This window comes from Camelus dromedarius, chromosome 19, assembly GCF_036321535.1.
Source record: "Camelus dromedarius isolate mCamDro1 chromosome 19, mCamDro1.pat, whole genome shotgun sequence".
Classification (NCBI taxonomy): domain Eukaryota; kingdom Metazoa; phylum Chordata; class Mammalia; order Artiodactyla; family Camelidae; genus Camelus; species Camelus dromedarius.
In genome coordinates this window covers 1,773,754-1,782,888 of record NC_087454.1, presented here as the reverse complement: position 1 = coordinate 1,782,888, position 9,135 = coordinate 1,773,754, and positions in this window count along the sequence as shown.

Genomic DNA, 9,135 nt, shown 5'->3' with positions numbered 1-9,135 from the left:
AGGAGCTGAAGATTAAGAATTTTGGCCGTCTTCCTTTGAGGTGACTCACTAGAGTGTGGGGGAGCTCGTCTGCCAGGTTAAATCTGGAGTGGATACAGTTTTCCAGTCTATCCTGGTCCCTGTTACTAGAAGGGAGAGGTCCCAGTTCTGCCCACTAAGAAACATAGAGTTAAAAGCTACTTCAGTGGCATGATCATCTGAAAGGAAGGCCAGAATTTTCTTTAAAAATAATCTGAAGTCGATTACAACAGTCACGAACAGGTTCCTCAGATTGTGTGCAAGCCTGCATTGTGTTCCAGTCGACGGGTGTTAGCAAAGCCCTAGGAACTGCCTGGCAAAGCTGCTGAGTGACTGTTCAAGGCTGATCATAGGAGTTAGTGGGCTGGTTTCCCAGTGTGGTTCTAGAGACCTTTAAAGATTCTGCCAATTAGTGGCAAATCCAGTGCTGGATGTGGCTTCACTGACACACTAATGAAATAGCTGACATAAGCCAGAGAAACCAGGCTGAGAGGTTTGAATGGCTGTATTAAGTTCCTCAGTAAATGTAAGAGTATCTTCGGTTACCTCAGGAAATCTTTGACTGTGGCTCACAGTCCAGCTTCAGTCCAGGGAGTAAAAGAAATTAAGAGTTTAGCCTCTGGATTCTCAGAGGCTTAATTTTAAAGGAATGGGTTCTGATAAGTTCAGAGGAAAAGGGAAGTTTGGCGAGAGAATCAGTTTGGGGAAGCTGAGGCTTCAGAGGAGGTACAGACACAGAAGGGGATAAGGAAGATGGCACTGGGGGGGCGGGCCCTGGGCGCGAGGAGCAGCGGGGGGACAAGATGGCGCCAGACGCGGAGCAGGAGACAGAGACCAAGGAACAGGGGCCTGAGGCTCAGAAGCCACTTGACCTTCTCCTGTTTGTTTGCCTTAGTTAATCTTAAACTTTTATTTTGTAGAGAGGCAATTTTAGGCTCCTAACACTGTTCAGAAGTCCCAAAATACCAATCAAAATAGGCGTTCTGTTCAGTTTTGAAAACTTTTGAGCTATTATAGTCCAGTTTGTTTTTAAGGAAATTAAATTTGGGGATTTCAAAAATTCCCCATAATAGCCGTTGATATTCTAAATTGCCTTTGGTTAGGTCATTCCACTTAGTTATAAATGCACATAAAAAAGGATCATGGTTTTTAAACATAAAATAAGCCAGGGTCCTTGTAAGGGGGCAGCCTCAAAATGTTTAGATAACTGGGGTCCCATTTCTTGGAGGTTTTTCTCTAGAGTAAGAGAATATTTTCAAACAGTTTAAACAGCTCAAGCAGCTCAAAGAACTTACAGGCTTAATATCAGCCAGGTCTCAGGGAACAGTCTTGGTTCTGGAGGAGCCAGAAGAGCCAGGTAGAAGGCTCAGCCCAGCTCCTGTAGAACAGCCCCTATTCCAAAGGGATGGGCGGATGCTAAGGCCAGTTCCAGTGAAATAGTCTGATTTCAAAACCAGACCAAACTGCCAGCAAGTACAAGTACACACAGAAAAAGGCCTTAGCCAGAAAGAAAAAACCTTACAATAGGTCCGGAATACAGCTTGGAGAATATCAAAATACAAAGAGGGCAGAAGCTTGAATCCAGGAGAAAGACAACTTCAAACTCGATGGTCAGCAAGAAGAGCAGCGAGTGGCAATGGGCTTGGCTGTGGGCACTGTACTGCTTACTCCCCAGCCCCAGAGCCACTGGGGGCCTTCTCTGGTCCCCACAAGGGCCACCAAAATGTTGACCTAAAATGGACAGACTTCCAGCTATTTCTTTGCAACAGATGGTGCTGGGACAACCGGAGCTCCACGTGCAAAGAATGAAGTTGGAGCCCTACCTCACACCTTAAAAAATTAACTCAAAAAGGATCAAAACCTAAATATACGAGCTAACACCTTATCAGCCAACATCTTATAAGAACATATAAGAATAATCATTCTGACCTTGAGCTTAGCAATGAATTCTTAGATATGACACCAAAACCATGAGCAACGACAAAGAAAAGGTTGCTTAGACTTCATCAAAATTAAAACCTGCATCAGAGAACATTACCAAGAAAGAGAAAAGACAGCCTACAGAGTAGAAGATACTTGCAGACCATATATCTAATAAGGGTTTAATATCCAGATTTATAAGTCACTCCTGCCACTCAACAGCTAAAAGAGAATCCAATTTTTTTAAAGGCAAAGGATTTCCATAGACATGTCTCCAAAGAAGATACACGAATTGTCAGCGAGCACACAAAAAAGTGCTCAATATTCTTAGTCATTAGCAAAAGGCAACTCAAAACCACAGCGAGACACTACTTTGCACCTGCTTGGATGGCTATAATTAAAGAAGTGAAAAATAGCAAGAGTTGACAAGGATGTAAAGAAACTGGAATACCTGAGCATTGCTTTTGGGAATGTGAAATGGTGCAGCCGCTGCAGAAAACAGCTTGGCATTTCCTCAAAAAGCCGAACACTGAATTACCACGTGCCTCAGCAGTTCCACTCCTGGGTATACACTCGGAAGAACTGAAAACAGCAATTCAAACAGATCCTTATGTACCACCACTCACCACAGCTTTATTTACAATACTCGAAACAACCAAAGTGCCCATCGGTACAGGAGTGCATGAATGAAACATGAGCTATACATACGTGGAATTTTATTCAGTCATAAAAAGGACTGACGTTCCGATACACGATACAACATGGGTTAACCTTGTGAACAAAATGCTAAGTGAAATGAGTCACTCACAAAAGAACAAATACTGTATGATTCTATTTATCTGAATATCTAGAACAGGCAAATTCATAAAAACAGAAGGCAGATTAGAGGCTGTCAGGGCTGAAGAGAAGGAGGAATGCAAAGTTACTCCTTAATGGTTACAGAGTTTCTGTTTGAGGGTGATGAAAAATGTTCAAAACGGATACTGGTAATGATGGCATAACACTGTGGATGTGATTAACCCCACTGAATTGTACACTTAACATGCTTAAAATGGCACACAGTCATCCCTTGGTATCTTTTGGGGATTGGTCCCAGGACCGATCATGGACACTGAAATCTGCAGATGTCCAAGTCCCTTATATTAAATGGCATAGTGTCTGCGTGTAATACATGCACATCCTCCTGCAGACTTTGAACAATCTGTAGATTACTTACGAGACCTAATACAATTTAAAACTATATAAATAGTTGCTGTCATGCGACAAATTCAAGTTTTGCTTTTTGGAACTTTCCGGAAATGTTTTTCCCTTGAATATTTTTGATCCCTGGTTTCTTGAATCTGAGGAGGTGGAACTTACAGACACAGGGGCCTGACAGTATTTATAATTTTTTAGCACAATAAAAATTAAAATTAAATCACTGAAGTCTTTTGGTGAGAACGTAAAATAGTCAACTAGTTCGGCAGTTTCTTAGAAAGTTAAGCGTGTACCTACTATTTGATCCAGTCATTCAACTTCCATGGATTTACCTAAGAGAAAAGGGATGTACACAAATGTTCATAGCAACTTTATTTGTGGTAGCCCAATGCTGGAATCAGCCCGATGTCCACTGACATGTGAATGAATATACAAGCTGTACAGTCATACAGTGGAACTCCACTCTGCAATAAAAAGAGTGAATGGTGCCCTGACCGTGGTGCGCTGAATCCCAAAGCAACAGCGCTGAGTGAGAGAAGCCAGAGGGGGAAAATACACACTGCATGAGTCCATTCCCGTGAAATTCTAGAACACGCAAACCAGTCTATAGTGACAGGAAGCAGGCCAGCGGTTTCTTGGTAGTGATGGGAAAAGAGGGGCTGAAGTGAGGGACTACAAAGGGGCACAAGGTAACTTTTCAAAGGACAAATATATTCACTACCTTGATTTTGTGAAGGTTTTGTGAGTGTGTACATATGGTCATTTCTTATCAAATCATACACATAAAATATGTACTATTTGCCATATGTCAGTTATACCTCGATAAAACTACTTTTAACCTCCCTCCACCAAAAGAATGAAATCTGACTTTTTGCAAGAAACCATGCAAGCAAGAAGAGAACAAAGTAAAATATATTCTTTTGAAAGAAAAAAACCACACCAATCTAGAATTTTATTCCCATTGACACTATCCTTCAAAACTGAAGGAGAAATAAAAATGTTCTAAGAAACTGAGGATCTGTCACTAGACGTGCCCTGTGAAAAATGTTAGAAGAAGTTCTCCAGGGGGAGGGAGAATGATATGGGTGAGAAATTCAGATCTACATAAAAGGAAGAATGTTAGAAAAATAAAAAATGAAGGTAAAATAAAACATTTTATTATTCTTAATATAATAAGTAAGTGTTCAAAGTAAGAACAGTAACAATACGTTCAGTGATGGAGCGTATGCATAGGTGAGAGGAATGACAGCGGTGTGCCCAGGGATGGCGGGGAGACTTACGGATACTCCACCATAAGGTACCTGCACTGGCTGGGAAGCAGTATAATGCCATTTGAAAGCAGATTTAGATTTGTCATGAATGTGTATTGCAAACTCTAGGGCAACCACTAAAGTAATTTTTAAAAGAAGTATAATTGATATACCAAGAAGAGTAAAATGGAAAAATGAAATGCTCAGTTCAACCCAGAGAATGCATAAAAAGAGGGGGAGTTTTAAAAAAAAGAGAGGGACAAAGAACAAATGCAACAAAAAGTAGTTACAGACATGGCAGGTCTCAATTAACTCTCTCAATAATCGCTTAACATTAATTGATCTAAATATACTGAATAACAGACAAAGACTATCAGGTGCAGAATAAAACAAGGCCCAACTATATGCTGTCTACTAGAACCTCACTTCAAATACAAAAGCACAGATGGGTTAAAAGCAAAAGGATGGAGAAAGACACACCATGCTAACAGTAATCAACACAAAACAAAACAAGCTGAAACAGCTATATTAATTCCAGGCCAAGCAGACTTTAGAGCCAGGATCAATGATAAAGAGGGGAATCACATAGTGATAAAGGGGTCAGTTCTCCAAGACGATGAAAAGAGCCTTGATGTACATGCATCTAACACCAGAGGCTCAAAGTGTGTGAAGAACCATTGACAGAACTTCGAGGAGAAACAGACAGTTCCACTATTGTGGCCTGAAGTTTCAGGACTCCTCCTTCAGTAACTGATGGATTCAGCAGGCAGAAATATCAGTAAGAATTTATCTGAACTGACCAGTACTATAATTAACTGGATCTCACTGACATTTCACCCCAAAACAGTAGAATACACAGTCTTCTCAAGACCACATGGAACATTTACCCAGATAGACCATATTCTAGGCCATAATAAGTATCTTAACACATTTAAATAACAGAAACAATACCAAGTATGTCCTTAGATCATAGGAGAATTAAAATATAAACAAAAAACAGAAAGCTGGAAAAATCTCAGTATATTTGGAGCTTAAAGAATCCACATCTAAATAACAACGAGTCAAAAAAAAGAAGTCTCAGTAGAATTTTTTAAATATTTTGACTGAATAAAATAAAACATCAAAATTTGTGGGATGCAGTAAAAGCAGTGCATAGAGGGAAACTTATGGCATTAAATGCAAGTACTAGAAAATAAAAAAGACCTAAGATCAATAATGATGTTCTTCCACATTAGTGACCTAGAGGCAGAAGAGCACTGTTAGGCTAAAGCTAGATGAGAAAGAGAAATGATAAAAATTAGAGGTAAAACTAATGACACTGAAATCAGGAAATCATCAGAGAAAATCAATGAAATCAAAATCCTGTTCTTTGAAAAGATCATCAAATTGGTAGACCTCCAACTAAGCTAACCAAGGGAAAACGAGGGAAATCACAAATTAGTTTCAGAATTCAAGGAGAGGCCATCACTGCTGATTTTGTGGACGTTAAAAAGGAAATTAAAAAAACACTATGAACAACCCTATGCCCCAAAACTTAATAACTCAGATGATGACCAGTTCCTTGAAAGACACAAACTACTGAAACTTACAAAAAAGTAGGGAATCTGAGTAGGCCTACAACTATTAAAGAATTTGAAAAAGTAATGATCTTACATAAGACAAGCCACTAGGTCCAGACGGTTTCACTGATGAGTTCCATTTGAAAAAGAAATGGTACCAATTCTCCACAATCTCCAGAAACCGGAAGCAGGAAGATTACTTCCTAACTCATTTTATGAGACCAGCATTACCAAAATCAGATGAAGACATTGCAAGAAAACAATAGTATTTCTTATAAACATAAATATGAAAACAATCAACAAAATATTCACAAATCCCAATCCAACAATGTATACAAAGAATCATATAGCATGATCAATTGGGACGTAGTCCAGGCATGCATGGCTGGTTCAGATTAGAAAATCAATTAACGTAACCCACCACATCAGTAAGCTAAAGATCATATCAGTTGATGCAGAACAGCATTTGAGAAAATCTAACACCAATTCGTGGTAAGTTCTCAGCAAACTAGGAACGGAGGGGGACTTCCTTAACTTGATTAAGGGCACCTACAGAATCCTGCAGGTGACATCACACTTAATGGTGAGAAACTGAATGCTTTTCCCTTAAGAACAGGACCAAGGCAAATCTTGTCTCGCCACTCCTACTCAACATTGTACTGGAAGTCTTAGCTAGTGCAATAAGACAAGAAAAGAAAACACAAAATATACAGATTGGGAAGGGAGAAATAAAATCACCTTTGTTCACAGATGACATGATTCTGTTTGTAGAATATCCCAAAGAATTAGCAAAACAGACAGAAAACCCTCCTTGAGCTAATTAGTAATTTTAGGAAGGTTGCAGGACACAAGGTTAACACACAAAAGTCAATCAGTTTCCTTTATTCCAGCAATGAACAGCTGAAACTTAAACCAACACCATTTGTATTAGCATTTGTATTAGCAAATGAAATAGGTATAAATCTAACAAAACATGCATAGGGTTTAAGTTTGGAAAACTACAAAATTCTGATGAATGAAATCAAAGAAGACCTAAATAGATGGAAAGATATTCCAAATTCATGGTTGGAAGAATAAATATTGTTAAGATGTCAGTTCTTCCCCACTCATCTATAGGTTCAATGTAATGCCAATGAAAATGCCAGCAAGCTATTTTGGGGACATAGACAAGCTGATTCTATGTTTATGTGGAAAGGCAAGAAACTCCGAACAGCCAACACAATACTGGAGGAGAACAAACTTGGAGGACTGACATCAGCTGCCTTCAAAAGTACAGAGCTACAAAGATCAAGACAGTACGGTGCTGGCGAAAGAGAGACACATAGATCAATGGAACAGAATGGAACACCCAGAGGAGCCACACATCTACAGCAGACTAAGCTTTGACAAAGGAGCAAAGGCAATTCAATAGAAGAATGGTAGTCTTTGCAACAAATGGTACTGGAATAATTAGACATCATATGCAAAAAAGGAAATCTACACACAGACCTTTTACGTTCCACAAAAACTAACTAAAAGTTAATCATAGACATAAATTTGAAATGCAAAACTATGAAACTTCTAGAGAAAACATAACAGAAAATCTAGGTGACCTTGGATTTGGTGATGAGTTTTTAGATATGACACCAAAAGCATGATCTACAATAGAAAAATTGACGAGTTAGACTTTATTAAAATGAAAAACTTTTGCTCTGGAAAGAAACTAGTAAGAGAATGAAAACAGACTTCACATACTGGGAGAAAATGTTTGCAAAGCAAATATCTGATAGAGGATTTGTATTCAAATATTAAAAAAAAACTTTAAAGCTCAACAATACAAAAACAAACGACCCTATTAAAAATGGCAAACTATCTGGACACCTCACCAAAGATGGCAAATAAACATATGAAAAGGTGCTTAACATCATTTGTTATTAGGGAACTGCAAACTAAAACAACGAGTTGCTCGCTTATTGTAGTCATCACTACACACCTATCAGAATGGCTAAACAAACAAAAAAACTGGCCATACCAATTGCTGGAGAGGATACTGAAAAATAAGTAACTTTTTCTTTGCTGGTGGGAATGTAAAATGGTACAGCCACTGTGGAAGAAAGCTGGGCAGTTTCTTAAAAACCTAAGCACTGTCTTGCCTGTGACCCACTGATTGCACTCCTACGTATTTACCCAAATGAACTGAAAACTCATGCCCACACAAAAACCTGAACATTGATGTTTATAACAGCTTTATTCATAATTGCTAAAAACTGGAAGCAACCAGGATGTCCTTTAATAGGTGAAGGATAAACTACAGTACACCCATGCAATGGAGTATTATTCAGTAATAAGGAGAAATGCCACAGAAACACATGGAGGACCCTTAAATGCATATTTCTCAGTAAAAGAAGCCAGTCTGAAAGGCTACATATTGTTGGATTCCAAGTATACGACATTTTGGAAAAGGCAAAACTATACATACAGTAAAAAGATCAGTGGTGGCCAAAGGCGTGGGTATAGAGGGGGAAGGACGAGCAGGGGAAACGCAGGGAGCTTCAGCACAGTGAAGCTGTTCTGGGTGACTCTGTAATGGTGGATACGTAACATCAGATATTTGTCAAAACCCACAGACCTTTACCACACACAGAGTGAACCTTAATGAATGCAAACTTTTCTAAAGAATAATTTAGGAGGTCAGGAGATCCAAGGAAAAAATGCAGACTGTGGCAAGAGAGTCTAACTGTACTTCCAAAGTATAAAACAAGCTCACTGCGGAGCGTGGAGGGGGAAAGGGGCTGACCTCAGTCACGCGGACATTTACAGGTAAGAAAGGGAAGGAAGGGACAGCGGGGCTGGGACAGCGTGGAAGATGGTAAGCACTTCGTGTAGATACAGATGGCTACTCACAGAAATATTTATAGATGTACGTATACACATGGGTTGGTGTGCACACAGACAGTTCCTTGCTCTGTCAGTTGAGGGAGCCTGGAGGACCTCACACCATTCAGTGGCAGCGAGCGCACCTGGCGGCCAGATCTTGGTTTCTAAAGGCGTTTCCAATGGAACAAAGCTGAGCAAGATAATTGTGTAAAGTAGCAATAGATTATAGCCTGAAGTGTAAAACAATGTCCATGAGTGCACACTGACACAGGCAAATGACTGAATAAATAAGTAAGTGGGGAAGAAGTAAATCTATGCAGAAGAATTCCAAATAA